The sequence below is a fragment of the Strongylocentrotus purpuratus genome, unplaced genomic scaffold (genome assembly GCF_000002235.5).
Source record: "Strongylocentrotus purpuratus isolate Spur 01 unplaced genomic scaffold, Spur_5.0 spur5_scaffold_14, whole genome shotgun sequence".
In the NCBI taxonomy this organism is placed as follows: Eukaryota; Metazoa; Echinodermata; class Echinoidea; order Camarodonta; family Strongylocentrotidae; genus Strongylocentrotus; species Strongylocentrotus purpuratus.
In genome coordinates, this window is record NW_022145599.1 from 29,565,044 (window position 1) to 29,580,964 (window position 15,921).

Genomic DNA, 15,921 nt, shown 5'->3' on the forward strand with positions numbered 1-15,921 from the left:
TTGCAAAACGTCTTGGCACGGGAGTAAGGGATTAACCAAGGCATTAAAGGCATTAGGAAATCAAGGCATAACTAGGCATGCGAACCCAGTGTATCCATCCGTGGGGATGAGCGCTATGGTGTCGTGTTTGAGATAATTGGTTCGAAAGAGGAGATTGCAGGCATTCGGCAGAGTGAGACAGTGTAGAAAGGGGTCTATACCCTCCTCATTCGTTTTGGTCCTGCTTATCTCTTTAAACTGCTTCCTAAATATTTTACAGCTCTCAAGTAATATTTTAATTTTATTTTTATTTTTAACATCACTCTGACAATAATCCAAAATTTCATGTTGGAAATAACATAATTTTCATTTTCCTCTGCATTGAACAGATGAGGGAAGAAACCCTTTTTCATTCCTTCGATGCCAAACGTTTTAGGTAATTTTGCCAGCCCCATCTCAAAAAAAGTTCAGGCTATTTTTGGCTACAATTTTTGGATCGTTCGTACGTAGACTCATGATTTTTCCTCCGTTCATGATCACTTCAGGGATGATCCCTTTACTCACCAGATGATTGAGGAGAAAATAAGAGTCATACGCTTTGGTGTTGTGGGCAACGGCCACGGCACCAGCGTGAGTTTCAGAGAATAACCACTCACAAAAATTGTCTAAGGTGTCCTTCCCTTCAAAAGTTATCTCCCTAATACCCTCTACTTCTCAAAAGGTACAACACTCATCATCAATTTGTACTTTCCCACGTAGCGTGGACGAGATTGGGAACATGGGATCCAGTGTTTTGCGTACATTCAAAGTCAAAATAGATGTACAGTTTACCCTCGGGCAAATCATCTCCCTCCCCAGACTTTTTGTCTTTCGATTTTTGTTTCTTTTTCTTTTTCTCAAATATTCTCTTCATTATCTGTTCTTGCTTGGAAGGAACGTAGTAAGGGCTTTCTTTGATAACTTTCATGTAACAATCATAGGTGGGTCCATCTACGTAATCTTTACAGGTTCTGCAAAATATTTGCGAAAAATCATGCTCATCCACCCTTCCATGGAACACCTCTAAATCAAATTTTGGACATTTCTTTTTGGTCTTGCAGGCTGTTGAGTCTTTAAATAGGGTCATGCTGTGCAATTGACAGCGCTCCGTTAATAAAGTCATATTTCATTGCGAACATGTGCAAGATGATTGCTTGGCTTGATCATTCTGATTGCAATTATTTGAAAAGCAATCGGGGCACGTTCCACAACATTCATGATAACGAGGGTCATTCAAGAGCATTACTAAGGGACCATAAACTGGCTTTTAATGGTTAGTTTTGGAGTTTGCTATCCCTTCATCTATATAAAATGTGTACAGATGAAACTCGAAATAATGGATGGTTTTGCAGTTTGCTATCCCTTCATCCAGATAAAATGTGTACAGAGGAAACTCGATATAACAAGGTCAGCTGATGTAATCCTCCGCAATAGTTCACATGCACTCCATCGTGAGTGATTCCTGCTTTTAATTTGGAGGTATTACACTTTCATTACCTGTCTGATGTCCTCGCGCCTAGTTGATTTTTCCCAGGGCATGAACCTAGACGTGATTACAGTTTGCAGACATCCATTGGCTGCGTCAATCAACTTCTGTTCATAATAATCCTCCAGGAAAGTGGACATGTAGTCTGCAAGCTGGGTGATGCTGAAGGCTTTTGTGCACTCAAGGATCTTATCTTTCAGCACATGTATGGCCGCTTCACAGAAGTTGTTGGTGTTGTTCCCTCTCACTCGTTGTTCCTGGCGACAAACGAATGCCCATTTCTCCTTCCTGCCATAATAATAATAATGAAAAACAATGTCTTCAAATCTCATGCTTCAAATATCATGCTTCATTTGACCTGCTTGCATTTCATTAAGTTCCAAATTTCCACTCAAAACTAAATTATTATGCATCATTACACACTTGGAGAAGTTTTAATTTAAAAAAAAAATGGCGGGAGGGGGAACCCCATCCCATCAATGTCATATAAAGGCATAGGCCTACTAAATAATGTTGCAACATGAATTTTGTTGACAAAAACTGAACATTCTACCTTTGATTCTTCATAAATTCCTCTTTTTAACAAATATAATTACTCATACATAATAAATTTCAAGAAATGTTGTTTATTTAAAAAAAATTGTTCATACAAAATAATAACTGTGATTATATATATCTAATTTAACATAAAATAACTAAATATTAAAGTAACATTACTTAAACATAAATGAAACATATGATAAAAAAGTACAGCCATGTTCATCTCTCGACATACAATATCCATAGCTACACTCGATAGTGGTGAACAATCTGTAGCCACAGGTGATAAAATGGGGAGCCGCTGAAGCGCTGCCACCACATGAACTCCTTCAAGTAATCCAAAATCATGTTCGGTTTTGTCGGTCCTTGGGAAGCCTTGAATTTGGCCTTGGCCCAGGCCCACATGGCCTCCACCCTGTTGGTGCAGACCCCCGTCACCGGGTTGATGAAGTGAACCGTATGGTTGACGGTTCCATGAATGTTCGCCATGCCCGGCCTATTCCCAAGTTGGGCATCAGCCCCGGCTGATATGATAGCCCCTGCCAGACCCTCGTGACCAAGCAACTGGAGATGACTCTTCTGTTACCTGCTCCCAGGCGACCATGCTGCCACAGCACTAGGCAGCGATAAGCTGTGTGGCGGCGTGATCGATTGTTAGCCCCTGGCTCCTTTGGCTGGAGGTTCGATGTTGAGGAGGTCCCTCCAAAGAGCCTGCTGGAGACCGATGACCATCGGGTCAAGGATGTTTTCCATGGTCTGCACGAATTACAAAGAAATTAATGGAGTATGAAGATGCTATGTAACAAATCATCATTATTCTTACATAAACTCCTGGCATTTACATGCACCACAATCAGCATTTCCTTGTAGGTTCTGTTCAAATGCACTACAATCAACGTATGCACACTCTCTTATAAGCATTATGTTCACATCTTCTTCAACAATGGTATCCATTATTTACCAGTAAGAAAACCAATGGTACAATAAACTCTATACACATAAAAGTCTTGTAATAGACTACTCAAGATGGACCTACCAAACATGTTCACAAACAGGGCATACACACATGCATATATGACAAAACAAACGGACATTCACACGCAAAAAGACACACACACACACAGTTCATGAATATGAGTAAATATAAAAAATATAAAAACAAGAGCAATGGTGAAGACATGCATAGTGAAAGACTGGATAGAAAAGTAAGAAGAAATGAACGAGCTTTCTCAGGTCTTTAACAGAGTTAATGTTCTTTTTATCACCAGTTTCAGTGAGGGAGATAACTCTGCCATCTGTTGACCAAGCAACCTTTACTTTACTGCAATTTTTTGCCTGCTTGAGAAGGTCAGCATTGGTTCGGGTGAGGTCCTCTTGAATAGACTTCCTCTGGCCTGCTAGCTTCCGTCGGTTTTGTATTATAAGCTGACGCTTCCCGAATGATGCAAATGTAACAATGATGGGCCGGGGATTTTTCCATTTGAGTGTTGATTGTGTATATTCTTTTAATAATTTAAGGTCAAAAGAAAAAGGACAAATATAGGATTGGGGGAATAGTTCATAACTGGTATAAATTCGATCTACTCACTTTTCATCTCATCGACGACCATCACCGCACCATCATCCGTCTTGATCTCATTCACCGCACCATCATCCGACTCGATGTCATCAGCGGCATCCCGAATGATGCAAATGTAACAATGATGGGCCGGGGATGAGGACAACGCCCCCCTGACGTTGGCTCCCGATCTTTCATGCCAACCCTATGGCTCCACTCTATGTCCTCTTTTAGTGATGCCGACTTGAAGGATGGTGTACTGTTTAGGGTAGGCAAGGATTGCCACATGTTTCCATTTGAGTGTTGATTGTGTATATTCTTTTAATAATTTAAGGTCAAAAGAAAAAGGAAAAATACAGGAATGTGGGAATAGTTCATAACTGGTATAAACTCGATCTACTCACTTTTCATCTCTTCGATGACCATCACCTCACCATCATCTGACTCGATGTCATCAGCGGCATCAACATGGACTCCCTTTGCCAGCAATCTCAACTGATCAATGTTGTAGTTGATCAGTTGAGGCAAGTGTCCATTTTTTGTTTTTTCCAGGAAGAGCTCCTTCTTCGCCTCTTTGAGTTTCTCTTCAAGGCGCTTGCATTTCTCTTGGAAGTTTTTCCTGCTCCAGGAATGTGGATACTAGGCAACTGGCCTCTAGGTTGTGAAAGTTACCCTTGAAAAATTACCCCTTCCATGAACGTCAACATGTGTTCTCTCTTGATGGAACTCCTTGCCATACTCGTTTTGAGGATTTGAGCTCTTTTCAGAGCTTATTAGGAAGGTGATCTCTCGTCTGCTGGTAATGGGGTTGTCCACTTGCCATTTTTCAAGCCTCCCTTTTCCACCATCAGATTGACAAACTGTCTCTCCTCTATGGACAGACTCACACTGTCATCTTCGTTGTCAAACAAGTGCTTCAATTTTCAACAAAGGATGTACTATCATATTTAGGAGCCATATATACACGTCCAACAATAGTCTTTGTACTAAAGCTTGTTATTTTGACAAAAACAATTTACGGCAAGGTGGGCAATACCATGTCTTTGGTCTTGGCAGTCTGGTGAGTTTAAGACAATTTGGATGAAACCACTTGTCACATCAGTTGCAGCTCACCATCTCATCTCCCCTGTGCCTTCTGCGCTGTGACACAAGCTGTACAACTTGTCGTCAGATGAAGGTACTGGTAGGGGATAGTGTCATTCTCTAACCGACGTGTCAGGAGTTCTGGAAGGATGGCTGACTTCCAGGGTGTTGTAAAACCATGGCGTCAATAAAATTGCCATCTTTGTCTACCCGTTCCACTTGGATTGACTGTGGTGTCCACACCACACAATCGCAGTACTGCACATTGCAGGCTGCAATTTGGAGCTGAATTTGGCTATAGTAGGAATGGGATTTCTTTAGAGTAAACTCGGCATCTAGGCAGAAATCCTTGTTTGCTACAGCTTCCTGCACTGTCTGCATGCGATGGCGGTATGGGCATTTCACCTCCACAATGCCCTCTCCACAGCAAGTGCAGGATACTTTTTCATCTGGCGAGGCCCCAAGAAATGGCTGCTCCTTGATGATGGTGAATCCAGCCCGAGTCCTCTTCTAACACCCTTGAATAGGATGCCTGGGGGTTGTTTCATAAAGCTGTTCATAAAGTTACGCATGAGTTTATGAATGACTTATGAAGTGCCAGATAGGATGCCCAAAGTTTTTTCTGATACTTTCAATAACCTCAATTAAATTATGGCAAAAAATATACTTTGCATTAAAAATGTTTGTTATCATAAGAATGTGAATCTACATCTGCACAGTTCAACTTTAGTTGATGTATTTAATAATGATTGAGCATCCCATTGGCTTTTCGTATACAAGTCGTTCGTAAATTCATGCGTAACTTTACGAACACAATTTTATGAAACGCCCCCCTGGTCTTTGTTCAACATCAGACAATATACCAACGGCACTACATGCTCCTCAAAAGTCATGTGGATGGTCCACAGTTAGAAGAAAATAGATGGCACCATGTTGAAGGTTCCATCATCAAACCAACTCTTTGCCATGGACAGCACCTACAAACAATCCTCACCATGGTTGTTTGTATGTACAAACTTGATCGCTGGTGGAGAGGACAGTTGCGTAGCGCTTCTGATGTATTCACTTTCGAGGGAGTGCAACAACATCCCTCTTATTGTTGGCCTTGCACAAGCGGAAAGCCTGGCTCCCCAGCTCAAGGAATTCCTGCCTCAGCTGGGCAAAAAAATGCTCTGGAGTCAGCGTCGAAGGAAAACGGATTTTCCTAGTTGGCACACTTCCTATAAAATAAAAGATTGAGTAAACAAATTATTTCACCTATCTTCCCAATGATATATGAATAAAGTGAACCAATAACATGAACATAATCACTAAATATTCAATTTCAAATGCATAGAAAACACTATGAATATGACTGACAAAGAAAGCGGACAAAGTATACAGTTCCTCAGGTAGACAAAGAAACATCCCTTCACTGCTATTATGTACAAATGTGTTGAACAGGTGTCACATGCATATTCACCTGTTCTACACATTTTTACATAATAGCAGTGAAGGGATGTTCCTTTGTTTACCTGAGGAACTGTATATTTTGTCCGCTTTCTTTGTCAGTCATATTCATAGTGAAACAACCCCTGGTTCCCCATTGTGTTTTTAACTGATGTGACCAATGTTGCTATTTCCTCTTTTTGTTCTGTGCTGTGATCACTACAAACTGCCCCAGCAATGTCACTAATAGCATGTTTGAAGGCATCCAGATAGGTTACGGCATCACCAGCGCCTACTTCTACAAGACCAATGCTGATCTGCTCTTTATCAGGTAACGTCACCTGGCAGCCTTGGTAGTGCTGGTGGAATGTTGTCGTTTTATCTGAGTGAAGGGTATTACCCTGAAGGTTGGAAGGATCTCCTCACCTTCTTCCATATACTCCATAATTTGAGTCTGAGCTACAAATTTTGTTTCGTTTAATATTCTATGAAGAGTTCCGTGTGACGGCAGTTTATCAGGCAACTTTCCAAGTAGGTTTTTACAAATGGTTGTGATTACATTCACTACTTTTGACATAGATGAAGATATTGGAAAGGCGTGAAGCCTGAGGAGCTTGTACTTCTTGAAGAAGCAACAGAGGTCTTACTCGCAGCCAGCGAACTTCTACATATGGTGCAAGGTCCACAGCGATGTTCTAACGTCAGGAGTGGACAGGCAATGTGCCTGATGGTTGCCCCATTTGGGTAGTTGTGGCAGTAGACACTGCACGTTTTCAACTTTTCTTTGGTAAGGGCAACATATTCTGCATTTCCTGGGCACACATTCAACGATGAAAAAGTATTTACAACGGATTTTACGTCCACAGAATCATTCAGATTGACACTGATGCCAGTGAAGAGAGGATGGTCAGCATCAACCACGTGCTGTTTTGTTTCACTGTCAGAACGTTACTTGCTTTGCCGTCATCATCTAGTGAAACAACAAGGGTTCTGCTAGCCTGTTTTTGAGCAACTAGGTGTTAAAAACTGCCTTATCATCTCAAAGAGGACTTCTTTGATGTCTAGATCACTGCAATTCTTCTTACATAGGGTATGTTGTATGTTGCATTCCAGGCATCCATCCACATTCTCTATGTGGAAATAGGATGGGATAGGACAAAGGGCCATGATTGGCAATATGCTTGAAATGTTCTGCAAAGGCCTATATCTAGGATAGACAATGAGGTCTCGATCAGGGGGGATGCCATCATCTCCTACAAACACTGCAGCAACTTCACCATGGTTGGGCAAGCTGTAGCGCCTTTGATCCGTTCCTTTTTTTATGACCATGGTGACAGTGGGTGGCTGGCAATTTGATGTCGGTGCTTTCTGGTTTACTTCTTCCCTCACCTTCATGCATATGTTTGTATGAAGCAGCATATGGGTTGATGTCAATAAGTTCCTCATGAATTGAATCCATAATGCTCTTGTGACAATGTTGATTCTGTGGTTGGGCCAGTCTGGTTTGTGTTGCTTGTGGTCCATCCAGTATATAGATTTGGCCATATTGGTGAGGTCCCGTTTGGGGTTGGGTGATTTGTGCCAGTCCTGTGATATATATCTTTGCCCATGAATACGAAAGCAATACGGTCCATGACCTGGTGGCGGGCCATCATTGCGCCCATTGACGCAAATGCAAATTATCTATTGTAACTACAAATGTGTTTGAGAAAGTTTTTTGATGTGTGGTCCTGTCCCCCTAGAAGATTTTGCAGTAATGAAGGGTAAGGTGATAGAGGCTGGAAGTTAACTTTCCCGTTGTAACAACAGTTACTTGGTTTATTTTTGAAACGTTTTGCATGATAATATGGGCATTCATGTGACATTGGTCCAAGAGAGAAACTGATAAATGAAGTGTGGTAACTTGGGGCACCATTCAAATTGGATCGATATACAACGTTTCCTCGCACTTAGGTGGAATCCTGAGCAGGAGAATCACCTTAGATCTACGTTACCGTCACCTTCAGATTTAATTCATCACAAATCGCATTCCGGATTCCAAAGTACTGATCCCGACCCATGGCCAGCACCTTCTTTATTTGTGCGGGCTCCCTATTGCCCGGGTCATTTATGAAAATGTCTTAGACCGCATTTCCTCCTCCCTTGACCACGACGTTCCCCTTCAAGAACTCTCTCACTCTCTGGTCAGTCGTAGCCTGTGTCCGACGTTGATGATACTCCTCAACCAGATACATGTACATCATACCCATTTTTCCGCTACGAAGAGTCCCACGCCCAGTCGAGCTTGACGCCAATATTAATATTATTTTTGGCTAAAATTTAGTGTAGTAGATCTACTGTAGACTACATGTATCGGTTACAAGTGCCATGTGCGTACATTCAGTCCGGAAACACTTTTTTTTAGTATCGCGGCAGATAATTGGTCCCTATTCTTACTCTCCCAAAGTTCTATCCAATCACTACCCCTGTACCTTGTAATCAAAATGAATATAGTCCTCGAATATCTATATAATGTACTCGTTCACGTAATGTTAATTTAAAAGTCTAAACAAAACATTAAAATGTATTTAAAAATACTTTAAAATGACCTAAAATACCATATTATCAATTGTTAAATATAAGGGTAATTTTAAATTGGATTTTTTTTTAAATTCTTGGGAAAACAATGTTAATAAAAGTGAGTAGACTCTACAAAGTTAGTTGTCATTATTATCACGAGGCTCATATAATCTGGTAGGGCAAAATATTTATGCCTCCGCGCGGCCGCTACAAAGTAGCCAAAGTTACCAAAGTCTCATTAAAACAAAATTAAGTGAATTTAATTGTTTTTGCAGTCCAGATATAACAATATTTTGATGTAACACAGTGATTTTTCTCTGGTAACGAGGGGTTTATTATAATGAGAATCTACTGTATGAACAAATTAATCTGCTGATGCCAAGATAAGGAAATCATTTCTTGTTTTTCAATGGCATATTGCATACAATGAATACAATAGAGAACTTACCATCGATACTGCTCAAAGCTGCCCCAACTTTCAAGACCTGCATCACAGCAAGTGGAGCCCGATGGCCGTTTGTGTTTATCTCTTCACTTTGGCCCATATGCGTGTACTTTAATCTGATGGCTTGACATCCATTTAATCATAGATTCTTGGCTGCAGAGATGAGATCAACAACCTTTTCACACACAGCTAAAATTCATCGTATCTAGAGATGATTAGAATCACTCAACAGTTTTAAACATGTTTATAGACAAAATTTCCCAGTGTGAACATCGTTTATACGATGTTGGGATAGATACGAAGTCGCGATCCATACGCCCCTAAAAGCAGGCTGCAGATACGAAATTCGTATCTAGAGAGCTTGACATTTTGTGTGTGAAAGGAAATTCGTGTTTAAACGTGTTTAAACTGGATGGCGCGTGCGCTTTGATTGATATGACATGACCTTCAATGCGCAATGGCACTATTTTACGAGCAGTAGTGAATCACGAAACTATTAACGATCGCAACGAAATTTCTGTGTGTGAAAGGCTCGTGATTAGTTTAAACACGTTTCAAACACGTTTATACTAATCATGTTTATAGAATTTTAGCTGTGTGTGAAAAGGCTGCAAGTCTCTTCAGATCTGGCACCTGTTTGCAGACATGGTTCACTGCATGCCATCCAGATACATGGGATGAAGATCCTTGCGTTGAAGGAAATAGATGATCATTTCCTTCTCTAACACCTGCATCTCACGAGCTTTATCATCAGCTATTACTTGTAGTGATTCAAAACAGTCCTTAGAAATATGTAAGCACTGGGACTAAGTTGACTGCTATTACATTCTATCATCCCTTTACTTAATTACTGAACGTAGGCTATTTGGTACGATTTTAACCAAGTGAACGTTATCCAACCAATCAATTAATTCTGTACCACATTTTTGATACGATAAACAATTTTGTGAATCTTTTATTTTATAAAAACAGGTACATGTATTTTAATACTGCAAATGTAGCTAATACTCAAAACCTAGAATATTTACCTTTATTCTGCTCTGCAACATTAATTCAGCTACTTGCTATCTTTCGATAGTTTGGGGCTGCATGTAGCTAGGGTAATTCCTTCGCCAATGGCCATTCTTCCTATAGGCGAAACAGAAGTAGGTTGCCTTGGGTCCTGACTGGTAACTAGGATTGAACGGTCTAAAATATATGTGGCATTATGTTGCCACGAAAATTATTATTGGCATAATTAGCCATATACGCTGGATTAGCAGGAGAAGCCACTGGTCTTCCCGCTTGATATGGCTTGGTTTTTTTGATTGATTTAACACCAGACTTTTTCTTTCTGGCTGCCGCTCTGGCTTGAGCAGAACAATTTTTCTTGTCGTCCTCACTATCTTTGGCTAGTTTGCGGAGGTTTTCATTCCGGCTTTTATTCAATGCATAAGTGGCATCGCCAAAGACATAATCATAATTCAAATTGAGAACCTCTATGAATTTATCCATTGCATCAGCTGCTTCATCCTTATCATGTATCAGGAATGTGCCTCCTTTAGATGAGAACAGTTCTTGCACTTGAACATCTCCTGTGATTATCTTCCCCAGTTATTTTGACCAGTAGAAAAATATATTTTTTCACTATTATTCACATGTTTTTTTTTGCTATTTCTTGAATAATTTTTTTTTAAAAACTGTTTTTCTAATATTTTTTCACTTTCCCCAACGAGGTGGCTATTTTTTTGACTATTTTCATTAAAACATAGCAATGCATCATCTTACATGACATCCATTCACACATGCATACCTCTACAATCTTTAATATATCGATGACACAGGTTTCTTCTCTCTTTACCAATGAAATGTTAAGATTATTTGCACGAGTAAAACGATCACTATAGAGTACTGTATTGCTAAGGGCAAATTTGGAAATAACAGCATAGTAGTATGATGTTGGGCATAATATGTCAATTTTATTGGTGCCCTTGTGGGTCAGTTTCCAATGGGTTTTCCCGTTGTTGTGGACTTCATTGCCAGGGCAACTTCAATTGTTGCAAGATGATTCGCTTCTACGGCCAATCTGGATACCGTCCCTGCTGAAGGAAGACGCACAATGTTTTTTCCAGTCATTATCTCTAAAAAAACAAAGAATGTCTTTGAAGAATTATTATGCCTAGATAACTTGGTATGGAAGATATCACAGAAAGGGTCTCAACAAATATCTACAAAGTGCATGCTTATTTCTTCGTATTTTCAGAAGTAATCAATGTGACATAATTTGACATAATACCAACAACAAAAATGCCATTCCAAATCCTTTCACAAATCTTTCTTACTTGGCCCTTCTGTGTTAATACAATGAAAAAGTCATGTAGGGGTGATCCGCAAGGTAGAGAACTTTCATATTTGAGAATGACCTGTTGTAGACAGACTGTTGAAATAATTTGTGCAGCTATACTGCGCGTACCATGGAACGATGAACCCAGGTCACTATTAAAATCTTCAAAGTAAAAACATGAATTTGCCCATAATGGCCCAAGGGCTTCAACTTTGTGTACGTAGTGCAGTAAACCGTGGACATAAGAACTACAATATCTTTTTCCATACAGTTCCTCTATCCTTAAACAGAAGTGTTTAAGTAATTTATCAGCTTTCCTCAAACATAGAGGATATAGACTGTGAAAGCAATATGGATGAGGCCTCATTCAATAGTAAGAAATGTTGGAAATATTCATCTGGAAGGATCCCAGCAGTGAGGCATGGGATGCTATAGAATAGAAGAAAAGATCTTTACTCTGATGCCTTCCAGAACTTCAAATGGCTCCCAATACATCTTGTCATCCTGGATATACAGTGCAGGGGTGCTATTTGTGCAATACGTTCATCAACTTTATTAAAAAAAATTGAAATGTTAAATGCTTCCTTATGATGTGACAAGTCAAACCACAATGAAATCAGCATTTTGACTGCACCTAGTACAAGCCCGTGCATATAATCGATTGCCACATTTTCTATGATATTAAATGTAGGGACAAAGTGAAAACAGCTATGGCCTTTCATACCATTGACTGGTTTCCCACTACGTTGGGCGTCATATGCTGACTTTTTGGTGTCCTTGTGGGTTCTCACATCATTATGTCCAGTTTATGTTGATGAGTTGTAGGGGTTTGATCTAACGTAGCTGCCCCCAGGAGTCCGGACAGTCTCTCCTGAAGCCTTACAGGAAGCGCATCCAATGAAGCCATTGAATTGAGTCAATTCTTGGAATGCAGACCTCGCTGGCACGTCCAGGACAGCACTTGAGACAACACCCCCCTCACAAGAAGCTCGCCACGCTCTGGAGTGTTGACCTTGACACCCGAAAGATATGGAGAGTACAAAACATGCATTTCAAGTCATTCAGTATTTTTTAGCAAGTTCTAGTAGTAACGGCTCCTGTACATCAGAATTCTGCTCACTAAAACTAGTGTTACAGGTTCCCTGCAGTGGAAATGCATCTTGACTCTTCTCTTTGAAGTGCCTGAACAATTCAACAATTAAACAATCATAATTTATTTAAAAAGGAAATAACAACTGAAATCTTACAGGCAGAGATGTGAAATCATAGTCATCATCAGGAGGGTGGTCTGTTTGAACAGGGGGTGAATTTTTCGATGAGACGGGTGTTCCCTCTCTTGAAGTTATCTAGCCACTGCAGCTTGTCAGCACCTAAAATATTAAAGAGGGTGACAATTACAGAGAAAAGTTTCCTTCTTCTTTTTCGGCGAACTGGCCGTTGATGTCTCCTTCTTCTCTTTTTCTGGAGAACATACTGTGTGTGGACTCCTGGGAGATAAAGGGTTGATATCCTTACGGATTTTTCTTCATGGATATTAGAATAAATAATCGTAGCCGAGAACCTATTTAGTACATGTCGGTTTGGGGGTAAGTCTTTAACAGGGGTAGGCAACGTATGCCTATGAATTAACCTAACTCCATTATCATTCTCTACATAAACTCTCTTATAATAAAAACCATCATCCATAACAAAGAACAAGAAGGGACAACTCGTCCTGTCTCTCCCACTTCTGTTATTATACCGATTCGTCTCATTATAACTCTTTGTCATAGCTCTAATTTTGTTCTTTATCTGGGTCCACGTCCGAGAATACCCGGCCGATTTCATGCTGTCACTCATGTCCTTAAACCCCTTTTCCCCATGTTTGGAAGGACGCTTAGAAGTCTGGTGGAGGAGCTCTCCCTGCCTCCACATCGATATCAAAAACTTCACCTCACCATCAGTCCAATGGGAATTGTTCACTTCCATGGTGAAAATATTAATCAAACAAAACACTCAAATACTACTAGATCTAGACTGATGTCAGACGGTAACAATCCGGAAGTGCCGGAAGTCACGTGCCTAACATCACGATGCTACAACTGCGAGCATGTCTGCCGGTAAAGCGTAGTTGCCCTTGGTAACATCGCGGTCAGGCTCCGGTTTGGCATCTTTTGGCATGTTTGGAAGACAGTGTAAATGCCCCTTCTTTGACGAGAGTGTGGTAAATTACACCAATTTATCAAATTAAACCCCCAAAGCGGAAAGCGCCAGCTCCCGACGCCGGTGAGTCAATGTGACCGCCGACTCCGATAACTGCGACCATTGAAGTCCAGCTAGTGAGAGTAAAATGTCATCTATGATCAAAAGATCAGCTTCCGACACCTTTACCACGCTGCAACGGGTGGTGGTGGTCTTCATTCTTGGTTGCAGAGATGAGATAAAGTCTCAATGCCCAATGTCATTATCTCTAAAAAGACAAAGAATGTCTTTGAAGGAGTAATATGCCTAGACAACTTGATATGGAAGATATCACAGAAAGGGTCTCGACAAATATGCATGCTTATTTCTTCGTATTTTCAGAAAGTTCATCCAATTACATGGGAGTGGAATGCTGTCATCGATGCTTTCCAATATATTAGCTGAATTGCTCTCATCAAGGTTATCACGTCTACTTCTTTCAATTCCCTTAGGGGATATCCCTTGAGTGTCATATTGGTCAAATGATATTTGAACAACTTTATATCCCTTACGAAAGTAGGTGACAATGACAATGACAATGACAATGATTTTTTATTTCTTTAACGGCCCCTTCTGGGGCATGGAAGAAATACAGTTGAATAGTACATATATATTGTTCAACAATGATATTCATATAGAAAATATTTTTTTTAAACACACACAGAAAATCTTTAAAAGCAAGAAAATCTTTGGCAGCGAACAACAAACAAATGAAGGCAAGCTTAAGGGTATAGGTCTACTTTAAAAAAATAAAAATAAACCCTACATCTCAACTGGCAGTACTAACACTACTATATACATGTATGTACACTATGCTACTAAAAACGGCAACAACCAATTAAACAACAACTCTAAGGTATTAAAAAGGACAAAACAAATTATCCAAAATTAGACATAATGATCTTACAAAATTTGGAAAGGTTCTTTAACTGCTTAACAGAATTTGCATTGAATAACTGATGAAATTTGATAACGTTAGGTCTACTGTAATAATATTTCTTAACATACTGCTTACGAAAGTCATTAGGTATGCATCCGTCTCCGAATCAAATTTTTTGTATATTCTTCATATACTTTCCAGTGCCTTAATGGTGAGGAATAAATTGTTTTCATACCTTCTATAATAATGCACGCATCAGAATCACTAAAAGATAAAGTATTACTGATTATCTGGTAGTCTGATGTGAAACGCTTATCAAAATGTCTCCTACTCCTCTTCTTGAGAACATACTGTGTGTGGACTTCTGGGAGATGAAGGGTTGATATCCTTACGGATTTTCCTTCATGGATATTACAATAAGTAATCGTAGCAGAGAACATATTTTGTACATGTGGGTTTGGGGGTAAGTCTTTAACAGGGGTAGGCAACGTATGCCTATGACTTAATCCAACTCCATCATCATTCTCTACATAAAATCTCTTCTTATATACCTCCCCTTTGCATGTCTTCCATGAGTTGTTTTTCCTGAGGACTTAAAACCTCAACAGGAATCTATTTCAGAGTACAAGTATTGCAAGGTGAAAGGGGGCTCGGGTGAGAATAATGTTGATATATACAAGCGAAGATGATCTGCAAAAATTTGCTTGCCAAAGAAGTTAAGATGCAAGCCATCAACAGCAAAGTCAAATTCCTGTGTAATGTCAAATGCTTCACAATCGATCAACTGGCAAGATAACTACTATGAAAGTACAGAGATTGCTGATTAAAGGTCCTCAGAGTCCCAGCTTGTACGCTGCAAGTGCAGGTCTCTTTGCTTCGTCTTCTTGTGCATTACACAAAAGAGGTTTTATGGAAGCATAGCATAAGGTACATATAGTTACTTATTTTTTAGCACCAACTTTCCGAGCATTAGACATCTTTTCTCTAGCATGCCTATTAAAGTCGCTGTCTGAGTAACCGGGGAAGGTGGTGCAAGCAAAACCTTTAGGAGAAATAAACAGGGAAGAAAACATTATTTGTTACAAATGTCAGTCTAACCCTAACCCTAAGGATTGTTACATTTCTATAAATAGTTACAGTCAATCCATTTGGCCCGAAAGAAAAGCTTTAACTTAGATGCAAGTCAATTTTTTTTTTGAGACTTATGCGATAGTCAATATGTATTAAACTTACGTACAACTGTAGGCACTCTGAAGCTAACTTCACCACACATATTATGATCACAATCGGACATTATATTCTCAACTTGGTTCTGATAATTCTAAGAATCAATTTAGTGTCATCAATTTTTACTTGCAATAGTACTCTCTACATGGTTTCC